The sequence below is a fragment of the Dermochelys coriacea genome, chromosome 17, assembly GCF_009764565.3.
Source record: "Dermochelys coriacea isolate rDerCor1 chromosome 17, rDerCor1.pri.v4, whole genome shotgun sequence".
NCBI lineage: Eukaryota > Metazoa > Chordata > Testudines > Dermochelyidae > Dermochelys > Dermochelys coriacea.
In genome coordinates this window covers 6069163-6083622 of record NC_050084.1, presented here as the reverse complement: position 1 = coordinate 6083622, position 14460 = coordinate 6069163, and the positions used below count along the sequence as shown (strand labels likewise).

Below are 14460 nucleotides of genomic sequence, written 5' to 3'. Positions count from 1 at the left end.
TTTGTGTGGGACTTAGTGTTTGGGCTCTTTCACTCCATCTAATGTAAATGACCAATTCTTGGTCAAATAGCAGAAGAGGTTGCACAGCTGTGAAGAGACTTAGGAAGGGTCAAAGATCCAATAGCTGCAATGCTGCTTGTTTCTACTCTGAGAAAATGTCATCTTAGGGCCAGGCCTGATCCTACTGAATTGAATGAGTGTTTTTTGCCAGGTTTAAATTGAATTTGGAGTGTCCACACATGGCTTTGTCAAAGTGGGGTAACTCTGAGTGTAGACTGGCCCCTAGCGGATGAAGCCTTGTTCCATTTCCTATTCTGGTAAGTGTAAGTGTTAGGCAATAGGAAAGAGATTTTTGCCAATGTACTTGATCAGTGTGCATCCATGTGCTCACTTAGTCAGGTTACTAGTGCTAGTTTTTAGTTTTAACGCTGGTTCCTTGTGGGTTTTTTTTTCTAGCCCTCCCTCACAAACATGTAAACTTGTACCTGTGTATATCATGCAAACCTACACATGCTTGTATAGAACATTCACCCATGTGCCTACATTCTCATGCCACCCACATGCACATGTTCCTATGTTATGAACATCCCACAGACATGCAAGTTAATACAAGCATGTGAACACTCACGTGAGATCATTGTAAGGGAAAATGCAGAAAATCCCTTGTTTTTTACTCTTGATGTAAACGGCTCCTGTAAAGCTGAGAGTTAGTCATATTTTATGTTAAAGCCTAAGAAATATGAAATATTTACAGGTGATAGGATACATTGCTTGACAAAATTCTTGGAAGAGTCCACATTGGTGAGCCACATCACAGTCTAGTTCCACTCCCAGGGCCTAATTCTGCATGCAGTCCCATTTGTGAGTAACTTAACTCACAAATTACCAGTCTCACCAATTTATCTGGCTTTACATCCTGCAGATAGTCCCATCAGGGGCATGGGGTTTTTCAGGCTTGGGTCATCGGTGATTCCCATTATACACTGTAATATATTTGGTTCTGAACACGTGTTTGCAGAAAACCACTTGTGCAATTAGTTAATTTCCTCAACTTTTATTTATTTTTTGTTCTTGAAAAAATACAATCTGATACAAAGAACAAGGAGTCTAATGGCAGATGGAAAGTGAGTGATGGTAGCTCCTTTCTGTGCCACTCCTGCTCTGGAAGCAAGACAGCAACTTCAGACAACATGGGATCTACTTCAGGCAGTAAAATGGGGACTGCTAATATAGTTAGATTCTGCAATCCTTAACGGAGCAAATCACTCACTGTAGTCCATGAACCACCTTCCCCATTCTCTGCTCTGGGGAATGCCAAGTAACTCTCAGGATTTGTGTGGGAGACTTCATTTGAATAAGGGCTAAATAAGCGTAAGGACTCTGGGATCCAGATCTTTAAGTCTTTACTCAGTGGTTCCATGACCATGTTACCTGACGATCCTTGTTTAGTCTATCTGGGGCCATACAATTGCTCTTTGTAAGAGGAGAACTTGCATCAGAGCGTAAATGCAAGTGCTGCAGGCCGCACCTCCTCTGCTTTATAAACCTTGCCCACTACACTACGTGTTCTTGGAGACACTGCATGTTTTGTTGGGGTGGGTTGTTTACATCTCGCATGTAAACTCTCTTCCCAAATCCCACCTCTGAGGTCAAGGGAGAACTGGCCAACACCTGCATTCTGAAATCAATTCTGTCTAGCGCACGAGACTTCGTGCTGTGTCACTAATTGAAAAGTTTGGGTTTGATTTTAGGAGGCTGTGCTTTTAAGAGTGAGCTAATAGTGGAGGTTTCATACAGTAGACAGATAATCTCAGCTATTACATTTATTTATTTGGGTCGGTTTTCCACTGTGCAGAATATTAACTTATCTTGCAGTGCATCCTGTGGCTTCTTTTGGGTTAAAATGTAGACATCCTACATGAGGCTGGGCTAAATACTAGCAGGAAAACACATTTGGTGTTTTAATTGGAAAAACATACTCCTGCTTTTATCACCCTGGGGCCTGGATTCTGTAGAACAACAATGTAGTGCATTCCAGGAAGTAAAGCAAAATTGTACTAGAAGTGCTTGAGGATCTGGTTCGAAGACCAGTAAGGGTTTGATGTAAACACACAAGTGAGTGGGTTCGGAGTTGAAGGGTGGAAGCCATGCCATGCCCTCCGTTAGCATTTTCTGTGCTTACCCATTGGAGTGAATTTGACGGAGCACCCAGGCCTATGTTCCACGGGGCGCTTTTGTAGAGTAATATGTCGAGGGAGCCACTTGGCTCCCTGCTAATGTCTGAGACTGGGGATATTGGCCTCTGCAGGCCCACAGAGTTCCCTTTAAGCAGCCACCTTCAAACCCTCCCTTCCCAAACAGAGGGGTAACCACATGAGAAAAACTGGGGAACCCAGGGGGACAATGCAGTTTTCTTGTGAGAAATGTCAACAACACGGCAAAAGGCAGTGGGGGAGGGATAATTTCCCCCTCACTGTTCTGGCGGCTGCAGCTCTGGTCCCTTGTCTGTTTTGGTCCTGCAGCCCTTCGCCCATGTCTGGAACAGAAATCCAGGATGGAGCCAAAGGGCAGCTTTCCAGAAGAGAACTAGGGAGGGATGGTCTGGAAGTCCGGGTAATGGGGATGGCAGTCCGGCTGGGGAGGTCAAGTGTGTGCCAGTGGTGTGGAGCTTCTTGGACATCAGGACCCTCTGCAGTTAAATAGATCGCAAAGGCCTGAGGAGTTCTCTGCCACTTGCGGCTTTGTCAGGCTTGCAGCTGATGACGTAACCGGGTCCAGAGCATGAACTTCCTAACTGTCACGGTCTTGCACATCCCCAGCCGCAATGTGACCACAGGGGAAGAACTCGTATCTTCCTGTTCTAAAGTCCCAGGGTCCAAACGGCTGAGCAGGAGAATCCCTCTTAGCAAGTAAGCGGAAAGGTCCTATGACACACAGCTGAACAGTTCTGCTCCCATATAGTATAGTGTGTGTAACACTAGCTGATTAATGGACGTATCATTTTTGTATACATATAAAATTCAGTTAAATAGGGTTGAAGAAGATTACTAATAATACCATCTGAAAGGCACTTATCTCTTTCTTGACCTCTTTAAAATGCTTTCTAAGGGGTAACCTCCTGGATCCAGGGAGGAAGAGGACATAGCTGGTAGTTCTCTTTCTCAGATGGGGAAACTGAGACCCAAATAGGTCAAATGACTTTCCCCAGGCCACAGAGGGGAATCGGTGTCAGAGATGGGCTAGGAGCTCAGTGGTTCCCACCTTGCAGTCCTGTGGTCAGACCCATAGACCATACACTGCTCTCGGGCCGGTTGAATAATGCACATGGCTAGAGCTGAGGTAGGAAGCCGTGCTGAGACGGTACAGGCTGAGGTTTAGAAATCATGATGTGTGAAATGAAAAGGGAAGCAATGGATCTAAAGAATCACCACAACTGCTACAAGGTGTTCCTGAAGCTGTCATCAAGCCATCTGCCTTCTTGCCATAGGTAAATAGCCGCGTAATAGAATGCAATGACTGACACTCGCTAGAAATACATAAAGGGGCCTTGGCTGAGGTGAGAGGAGCCCACACGAGCAAATGGCCACAAGCTACACTTGTCAAGGTGAGTTCTGGTGTACACAGCGCAGTGATAAATGGAGCAAGCCCTGTAACAACTGCAGACACGGCCGCTGAGGCTGGGCAAGCACTAATGGACAAAAAGAGGAGAGAAAAGCACCTGGACGGAGAAAGCTTTGTGCAGTGTTTGCGGGGGAGAGACAGCCTTTTTTCATGTTGTTGCAATTGAGTAAACCTCCCTGTTCTAGTGCCAAACTCCTCATAACTCATCCGCGGGACACTCCAACTGAAGGGAAACGTGCAGTGAGCCGAGCGAGAGACGCTGCTGGTTCCCGCACACAATTTATGGCTCTTGGTCTCAAAGAGAGAGCATTTCAGAGCGGCGCCTGCCCAGGGCAGGCCTGTTTCCCATTTTATCTCCCCACAAAGCTCATTACCCAAGCATTCGCTTTGCACCATAGCAACCCCATCAACAAGCAAGACCCATTCACCGCTGCCCGCTCTTTCATTCCTTCGTTTTCTGGAAGGACCATGCAGGGTTCACACTATGGGCAATGTTTCAAGGGGGCGGGGCGGGGGGGAGGGGGATAACCTAAGGCGTTCTGGTCCTGACTCCTTGCATTCATTAAAGATCCCATGGCACTCTCTGAATGACTCAGGAAGTGAACTCCACCGTCCTAGGCAAGTTCCCACTTGGGTTGAAATTCCCTTCTGCCTGCCTGGGGTGGGCTCAAGTTCCCAGCCAATCCTCGTGTGTCACTGTGCTGTGTTAAATACGTGCTGAATCCCATCCCAGAGGAGGCCACACCACAGGGGTGGATGAAGCCATGGCTGGGTATGTAACTTGCAAAGGAACTTGTACTGTGATTTGGGAGCTAGGAGGATGACTGGCTTTATGTAATTGTAAGATATCATGGGCCGGATCTTATCACCCCACCCTGCACCCTACCAGCTGCTTTGCGTTGCTCCTGGAGGCAAACCAGGGACTTGTGGTTTTTCTAATGTGGGGGGAGTGTGACCAAGGGATAGGTGGCCCCTGGGGGACCATTGCTGTTGGGATGTAGTTCAGAGCAGCCCTCAGGGCCAGCCAGCCCTAGGACAGAACCAAGATCAGGGAGAGGGATGAAAAGGAGTCACACCCTTGCCCTTGCACTAGAGGATCAGGCCAGGACAAGAACACACTGCTCTTGTTCTGCACCAGAGCATCCTAGTGATGTTCCTGCCACATAGTCTAAGGATGACCCGGGGGCTATGGCTGGGGGAAGCCCGTGTTTCTGATGCACAAAATCCTATACACACAACACATTTTATCTAGATACTTCCATTGTGTTGTATAAGGCAACATGTTAAAGGCCAAAGACATTCCTGGTCTAACTCACTTAGCTTCATTGTTTGGATGGTTCCATTGACGCTGATCTGTTCTAGTGCTCACAGCAGCCAGGCCTGTCCCCATTCAGGGTCAGAATCTTTCTTTCTGCAGCCTCCGCAGAGAGATGCGATCAGACGCTTCCTGAAATAGTCAGCAAAATTGAGGGCAACAAACCCAAGAATTCCTTACAAGCCCTTGTACTCGCTTCCCAGAGCTGACTGGGAGGAGAGACAGCTTTGCACGGTTGCCGACTGTGGTAAGAAAGACAATGGAATCGAGTAAATACATTTATTTGTTTGAGGTTTGGGTGCCTTGGCCCAGTCTTTAGTGAACTGAGAGGAAGCCTGATCCAGTGTTAGGGTGCTGTCCTGGGACTTGAGAGTCCTAGCTTCCACTCCTGCTCTGTCACGGCTTTCCTGCAAGAGTTGGGCTAGTCATTTAGTTCCCTGTCTGTAAAATGGGGATAATGGTGCTTTGTTCCCTCGCAGGGGTTAGGATAAGTGTATAAAAGTCTGTGAGGGGCTGAGGTACCATGATGGCAGGATGTGGGGCCAAAGGTTCCTGTTCTATCTAGCTCAATGCGCTCCACAACACGGACGCAGGCCAGAGACTTGCCTGGAGTGGAATGGGAGAGCAAGTTGCCCGTGTGGGATGGGGATACGCCAGCAAAGCTATCCGTGTAAATTTGCAGCACTGGCCCCCATCTCTGCCTGGTGCCAAACCAACCCTTAAATCCTTCCCTTTCCTTGAGCACCAAATTCTCCTGCAATGAAAAGATTGTTCATGAAATGAGGAGGCCCCTGAGCGTATAACCTAAAGCTTTTAGAGCTCGAATTCTTTTAACTTTTTTCACAAGTCTCTCCTCTGCACCAGCCGCCTCGTTTCTCCTTCTACCCAGTCAACTTAGACCCTTTCGAAAATGCCCAAGGAAGACTCCATAGACAAAACATTAATTTAATTTCCTATTCCTAATGTGCCCTAATTAATGTCCTTTTGTTTGATTTGCTGCCAAGGTGTCAGTGCAGCACTTATTTAGTTTCCCAGCCTTTACGGTTACTGTGCAGTAATAAGTATCAAGTGTACACATCATAGTTAGCCAAATTTGAGCCTATTGCAACAAAAACCTTTTGCCTTTTTCCTCCAGAAGGTCCTAAAGCTGTAATATCCCATCGATTTCACTGGGAGTTTGTTGGTGCAAGGATACAAAAATCAGGACCTCAGTTCCTAGGAAGAAAGTTTAGGTAAAGTTTTGCACAGTGCTAAATAGATGCTGGTGATAACAGTATTTATGTTGGGTCAGTGAATGTTGTTTCCATTTCTTCACAGACAGGGAAATTGAAATACAGAGGGGTGAAGTGACTTGTCCACAGGTGCCCCATGAGCCAGGGGCAAAACGAAGACTAGATCCCAAGGCTGTTGATTTCCAGTGCCATGGTCCAACTTTTAGGGATTAGTCTGCGGGCTGCAAATCCCCAATGAACTGTTTAATGGCTTTAACAAAGACCAGCACAATAGACTTTCAAAAACAAGGGAATCTGCTTTATCTGGAATGCTTTGTTTATTTTCAGATCTTGCACATCGTGAAGTCAGGGGAAAGTCACTAGTAGGACATACTGGGTAGCAAGAAACCTGGCTGCATCACTATGAAATGAGTGTGCATCATCTCATTGCCGTTACATTTAACGATGCAGCTACTGATACCACCGCTGGCGCTATGGGTTTGTTACTCAAGAGCAGCCTCCCCTGCGGTATTCTGTGTCTGAGGATATGCTCTGACTCCTCCACAAATATCACCCGTTGGTTTGTACCCATACGAGTGTCATCAGTGGCAGCTAGCAAGGCTGCTCGCCTAGCCCTTCCTTCTGCTTTTCTCATTGTGGAGTTTATTTGGTTTCCAGTCCCACGCAGAAAAGCCATTGTGGCCACTGATGCTTTATCTCAATGGAGGTTAGATAACCGCTCCCTGCAGAGCTCCGGCCTAAGGAATAGTCAGCTTGTTTCTATTCTGAACTGAAATCTCCAGCCCCCTTTCCAGGTACCCCTCTTCCATTTATCTCATCCACCTTTTCTTCTCTCGTTAAAACCAAGTGCAGGTGTGAGAGAGGAAGAACCCTCTGTTCCAGCACTTACCTCACTCCCCTTCCTCTGTTTTTCCCATTCCCTCCCCTCCTGTTACTTTCAGGGAGTTTTGGATCCCAACACAAAACAAAGTGCTCTATCGCTAGGAGAAAATTCCCAGTCTGTGGGTCTGATCCTACCATTTGATAAGCATCCCAGGCTTCTGCTGGAGTAAAACAGGAATTCGGAGTGGCAACGCCTGCATCTTGCCTTTCCCAAGAGAGACAATCGTTGGAAAGTTGGTCCCAAAAATTAGCATTCACACTCTAGTCTCTGATCTGCAGCAGCTATGATTGGGGAGGAAGACATTCAAGATGGAGAATAGCTCTTCTTTCAAGACCCGGTCCTGCCACACTGAAATCAATAGGGATTTAAATTACCGTTGACTTCTCTGGGACAGGATGGGAGGCTGTGGGAGTTCCGTTATTAAGGGGAAAGGGCTGGAACTTGTAAAATTAAGGGTCCAGCTTTGTGACAGCGCCAGCCTTGGTTCACCTCTGGTATAGCTTGAGACCCAGGCTCGTTTCCTTTTGGACTTGCATTTTAGCCCTGGTGAAAACTGCTTACATCTGGCTGGATTTGCACCTCACCTCTCTTTGTACTTGGCTTTTGGTGGGGGGCCTTCATCCTGAGAACCTGTGGATGTGGAACCAGGAAAGGCCTTGTTGACAGAGCATGCAATACAACTGGAAATGTCAACTCCTGCCCGTGAGCATCCACATGGAGTCCTGGAGTGAATTATACTGGGACTCGAGGCGCTAACAGAGTGAGAGAGAGATCCTAAAGGGGAAGTGAAGGAAGTATGAAGTCCTCAGGAAGTCCACCCAAAAAACAGTGATGCTTGCTTTCGTCCTGACATCTGGAAAATCAACACCATATCGAATGTGACTTGATTTGATCAAGCAACCCAGATGGGATTTTAGCTCAACCATCTTTAACTTCAGAAGAGATTACTGGCAGGGTGGCTTGGCAGAGTGAACTGCCTTTCAAACCCCCTGAGGCAGGTATTGTCATCCATGCCTCTTATCTTCTCACATCTTACCTACTGCCCCATCCGTCTCTGTACGGCTCCTGTGTGTACTGAAAGCTGCTTCCTGCTTTGTCAGATGAACAAAGAAACATGATGGCATTGTCCCATCTTCAAACAACTCTCTTGGACTTCATTCATTTCAGGGTCCCCTTCAAAATTGCCCTTGCTTCTAAACCTCTCCAGGGATTTCCGTTTCTCTGCCTGTTCCTCCCATCAACCAACCTCTGGCCTCTTCTCTATCCCTTCACTGAACTTGGCCACTGGGGGTGTAAGGACCAACTCCTCTGTAGCTCTTGGTATCTGGAAGAGGCTTTGTACCTCCCTCTCCATCTTTAAGAGCGGGAAGGCATGTCTGAGGTTAGCAACTGGAGCAGTTTTCATTACACAACTGCACCTGTTCCTCTCTCTCTCTCCCCTCCTTCCTTTTAAAATCCAACTCAGTTTAGATAATCCTTGACACAATAAGACCCACCCTATGAAAGTTTTTTTTTTTTTACATCAAATGTTTATTTTGTACTTGGCGATTTGTGAGCAATAACTGAAGCCTGGACAGGGCTTTCCTCTTTATGTTCCATATAACGATGTTACGTGTCTATTCTGGGCAGCGTCTATTGTTTTAAATCCAGTGCGCCCGGATGATGCTTCCTATTTGTTCACGGTCTTCCCCCTCCCCCCATTTGCACCTCCAGAATGAAGTGAAGAATCTATCCTAATGCTGGCAAACAGGGGACGAGAATACATGCCAGGGTAACCGGTAGAAAGGACATTATTGTTCTCTGTCATGTGCTGCTCATCACTAAGTTGGAGTGAGACCCTCCAGCCTTTCTTTGGGATGATCCTGAGAATGAGACCAGGTCTGTCAGCCTGCGGTGTGCGAGGAGATTGGTCCTGTCAAAAAGGATAAGTTGGAGTCTCTGTCTGGCTCACCAGTTGGGAGAAGGAGGCCATTTCTCTGTAGAGTGGTCAAAGCTGGAGAGCAAAGAATCTGGAAAGAGCCCATGAGCTGCAGATTAATGACCCCATGTCACTGGCAAGAGGCTACTTTTGGGAGATGTTTCTCTTGAGTAGGTCTGAAGGCTGGGCACTTGTTCAAATGGCAAGAGCCTGAGTGAGGGTGGGACACCAGAGCACACGGTGGGACATGCAGAAGTGTCTGTCTTGAAAGCATGGGAGCAAACAATAGCAAGAGCAGGGATTTTTTAAACTGTACTTTTGATTAACATAAAATAGTGACACTAAAGCCTGTCTGTCTTTCACATTTGGCAGGGAGCATTACCGTTAGGCCATTTGCTGAAATTCAGGTCTGAATTCTGCTCTGGGTTACACAATGCAACTCTCCTGAGACTGGGCAGGTGGAACTGAGACAAATAAGACCCTGGACTGGAACTCTGACTCTGCATCTATTCCTCCCTCTGCTACTGATATGCTGTGTGACCTTGGGCGAGTCACTTCATCTCACTGTGTCCGTGTTTCCCCTCCCACCCTATATCCTGTCTTGTGTATTTAGATTATAAATTCCTCAGGGCAGGGATGGTCTCTTACTCAGTAAGGGGCCTCTAGGTGCTATTGTAACACATAATAAAGTAATAAGTGAGGTTATAAACTGGTCCATAGTCCTGTTATCTTGCATTGTTGGCACCTCATTGTTGTGCAAAAGTAGTAAGGTTACCATACTGTAAAATGTGCATTTTCTTCCAGGCAGTGAAGCTTAGAATAACCTTGGTTCTGTTTCGCCAATGCTTGAAACAGATTTCTTGAACGGGGTGAACAGCACAAGGTTTGGAAGCTTCTCGTTTTGTTTTGTAATAGAGTCTGGCGACACTCCTGTATCTTGTCACGCCAGTCGAGTTGCTGACCCGGAATGGCCCAGTTTGTGAGATGTCTGCATTGTGGAAGTGGTGTTCCAAACGACTGTTTCTGGAACCAATGCAAAAATTATGCGTTTTGAGGAGTGACTTGCAAGTTGTCATTCGTTGGGTTTATGCAATTCCTGTGTCTTCCATATCCCCCCACACCCAAGAGAAGCTTAACCTAAAGGTTTTCTGAGTCTTCCTCCTGTCGCATGATGGCCTCTATAAGCCACTCCACTACCCTGGAGTTGAGTGATTCGCTATATCCACTCCCTCTTTCCTCCATGTGCAGCAATCAACCTTTTTGAGCGTCAAGCTTTTTCTTCTTAATGACTCCGGAAGTCCTCACACTAGCTGTATATCCCTTAAGGGCTGCTCCATTCAGGAACTGCTAACTCAACAATGCTTGAGCCTACAGCATACCTCAACCTACAATTCCTCCCCTGCCCAGAGAAGAGAGAGCTGTAACAGTTGACCCATTGACCTGCCTTAAGCTGTAGCAGCATCAGAGGATCCTGAACTTGAGTTGTAGCAATGTCAGGGTCTGGTGTGATGTTTCTAGACGGCAACATCATTTTGATTTAATTTCAGGCGTGTTGCGAATCTGTGGTCATTTAATGTTTGTGGATAAGTCACGTGAAGATTATCAAGTGCCTAGAGGGTTTTTTAAGGCTACTAAAAGACGTTCCCTGTGTTTGTCTATTTCCATCGGTCCAGTCTCGCATCCCAATAAACTATAGTTTTCAGTTTATTTGCACGGTAAAAATGCAATTGTAAATATCCAGCAGATTATAAGATTTTTCTGGTGCATGTTTTAGTGAATCAGGCCTAAGGCTAATAATAGTGATTACACATTTCTAATATTCACCAGTGTAATGACTGCTTGGCTTTTCCTTCCTGAATAAATTGTTTCAAAATTCTCCATGAGCTCTCTTATTTTGAAAATACCCAGTTTACTCACAATATTTAATGTAAATGTTTTCTCACCAGTGATTTAAAAATCATAATTCAGTGAGGATCAGAATATAACTCCAGAGTGGTCAGGGGGGAAACTATTGTTCATTTCAAAAATTAAAACAAATTCTGATGTAAATCATTATTATTTGCAAAACCTTGGATTCATCTTTTAATATCTAGACCATTAATTTTCATGCATATTTTTATGAGAAATATTTGCTAAGCTACAAAAATTAACACCCTCAAATTTGGATCTAAATAATTGTACTTGAAGAAAGTGTACATTTTAATATGTATGGATCAGATTATAAAATATCCTCAAAATCATGCAATAGCAATTAGAAACATCCTTGTTAATTTGATTATCCTGTTATAGTGCATACTGTTACAAGGCTGCAATTGTTTCATGGAATAACATGTCAGTATATAATCAGTCTAAATCATTCATTTAAATATTCCCTTAGCTGTGTACAAAAAAGGCTCCAATCCTACAAAGATTTGCTCCCATGTGAAACTTTTACATGTGTGAATAGTTCCATTGTGCACAAAGTTACTCATATAAGTGTTTGCAGGGTCACAGTCGTAGGGTGTATATTTTATATACACATGAATGCTCCCTAGAAATTAAAAAGAGCTGCTTATCGGATATGATTTATCTATGCTTCCGGTTGTCATTTCTTTCTGATTTGTTTTTGTGGTTTTTTTTTTTTCATTTCAGCTTGGAAATGTCTGGTACCTACTGCTGGCAAAACTAGCTGAGGAACAGACGAGTAAAGAAATATGCCCCAGCTGCAATGCACAATGAGGTATGGAAGCCCTTGTATGGTATAAATAAGCATGTTACAAAGTTATTAGTAATTTGGCACTGTCCCTGATTGGAATCTCAAATTAAATCCCGTGTTATTCCTGCTGAATAAATGAATAATCCTGCACCACCACTCTGTTTTTGGCGCTCTACTACCAACCAAAATCTGCAGCCTTTGTTCAATTCTTACCCATTCCAAACTCCCACTGGGCCAGAATCTCAGTGGTATAAATTGGTGAAGTTCCATTAAGGCCAATGAAGCTAATTTACACCACTGGAGGCTTTGGTCCATTTATTTCAGTTGGGATTATAGACCATACAATAAACACCGAACCTCTTCTCTCTTACAGTGGTGTAAATTAGAAGTCAATGGAGTTACTCATGTAAAACTGATGTGAGATGAGGGGAGACTGGAGAGATTTGTCTGAGTAAAAATGGCAGGATTTTACCCAAATATTCCCGTTACTTTATACAATGGACCAAATCCTGTTTTTTCTGATGACAAGGGTGACCCCAGGGTTGTGGTGGATTCTCCTCACTGACAATTTTTCAATTAAGATTGGATGTTTTCTACAAGCTTTGCTCTAGTTCAAACGGGAATTATTTCGGTGGTGGGGGGAGTGGATAAACTAAGCTGTACTAAACTCCATATTTCCCCAAAGGATAAGTGGGTAAACTCTGTTTACCCGTGTGCACCTTCAGCTACCCCAGTGATTTCAGGGTAGTTCGCTGGCATGTGGTTTGGTTTGCAGAGGTCCGACTGAATGAGCGGTGGTCCCTTGTGGCTTTAGAGTCTGTGAACAATGGGAGTTTAGCCAGGGCAGGATTTGATCCAGCGTGGGCACCTTTGGGGAGCAGCTATTGAGAGATACTGTCTCACTTTAGAAACCAGTGAGATCTTTAAGCAGGAATTTCTGTTGTACATAGTGCTTTGTAGTTCCATAATCTGGAGGGAATTTGTAGAGGATTGTAGGGGGAAAGAAGCAAGCAAGGGGGGCTGTGTGTCACAGCTCTCAATGCAAATTCTAAATGCCACATCTTGAAAAATATTAAAACCCTCACAGCAGATAACTGGCAGGCTTGATCCTATTTATTTTTCCATTCCCAAAGACTAAGTACAAATGTAACTATTAAAGAAAGGCAACATTACATTTTTATTAATCTCCAGTTTTTAGGGCCAAAGATGAATAAGATCAGGCAGAGTGATGAGTGATTTTGAATGTCTGTCCCTGGAAGAATGACTTACCCTCCACCTTCTCTGCTCCTTTAACTCCGTGATGATGAGCAATGAAAGATCCACGCTAGCTTTGTGTATCTAACACTTTATCTAACGAGTGATGACAGTCCGGGTGTTTCAGGATCTCGGAATAAATTGCTGGAGCCTTCCAAAAACATACCGAGATTCTTCTAACACTTCAGACATGATAGGGCGGGGTGGTTGTTTGTTTGTTTGAAAACAATTAAATCTTAATGTGTGTAACAATCCCTTGCGCTGTTTTAACCTGCGATTCAAAAGCATAATGAAGAATAACTTTCCCTGGACTGAATAATTCGACAAAGATCAGATCATGTACACGGTGTAGCGGCAGGATACGTTAGGTACTTAACTAGATTTGTCATTTCAAAGAGCTAGTCTGTGTGTTTTCGGAATGAGGTTTGGCTTGATAGGCAAGCAACGGAGCAGCAGCGAAATGGAGTTGTGTGTCTGTAATACAAAATGTCAACAAAACCACATCATGTGAAAGCAGGGATTTGTTCCATTTTCCATGCCTCTTAATTGTTACAAAAATGTCCTGGAAACTCTTTTAAAGAGGCCCCTACCTTCTAGGAATACCGAGCCTTTCTATCTATAACTTAAGTATCACTGAATCAAATGTATTTTGAAGCCTAAATAAAATTCCCACAGGGAAGTTCATTAATACCCCGGCTATGACTGCAACCGGTTTTATTTTTTGTTTTTGTTTTTTTTAAAGAACCGTCATCTCTTTCGGGTCACTTCTCTTTACCAAATGAAATAACTAGATGCCAGAGTTTAGTTACAATGGGAAAGTCCGCTTTCCTGCGGCTGAGAGCACGCAACGGCACCGGTCAGTTTCTTTCCAGGTGCCGTATTGACCATTCCAAAGATTTTCAGCCAAATCCTTGAACTCGGGTTACGCTGCTGTGAACCCCATCTCCTTAACTGGAGTCACTCCGGATTGGGTGTAGCGAAGATCCAAACGGGACACTAAAGTTAAGGATCACGTTCTGATCTTTTTTTTTCCCCCCTTCCACCAGTCTTTACAAGAGAGAGTTTGGGGGTGGAGGGAGGGAAATCACTGACCAACAGGATATCGATAACTCTGAGCCCCATATCGGCAATGGTTCTTTGGCAGGCCTCTCAAAGAATGATTTTTCAACTAATTTTCCAAATCCTTCCCTCGAAATCTGAAGGGGAAAGTTCAAAGGGGTGAGCGCTGACAGTTTTTGTACGCACTCACTTTCTGTGTTTACATAGCATGCATGGTTTCACTTTTTAAAAATACTTTAAAAAAAAAAAAGCCCTTCGGCTAGTATTTTAACTGCTTAAAGCCCGTCTGCTCCTGCCGGAACCTAAAACAAAGGAGAAAGGAGGAATTCCAATCCGATTAATCAATATGAAGATGTTTTGTAGCCACGTATTACTATAAAAATAAAATATGCTGTTAAAAATAGAAGAGAAAAATACAATAAATCAACCAGCATGAAATTAGAGACGAATGTGTCTCCCTTCTTTTTAAATGATTTTATTTTA

General features: G+C 44.5%; 1 long non-coding RNA gene across 1 annotated transcript in view; it reads left to right on the top strand.

Moving 5' to 3' along the window:
* Positions 1 to 13608, top strand: part of LOC119844678 — a 50847-nt gene extending 37239 nt beyond the window's left edge. Inside the window, exons 2-3 of the long non-coding RNA XR_005289363.2 lie at positions 11601 to 11688; positions 12856 to 13608. This is a non-coding gene — a long non-coding RNA (uncharacterized LOC119844678). The remainder of the gene's footprint in view (positions 1 to 11600; positions 11689 to 12855) is intronic.
* The last annotated feature ends 852 nt before the right edge of the window (positions 13609 to 14460 follow it).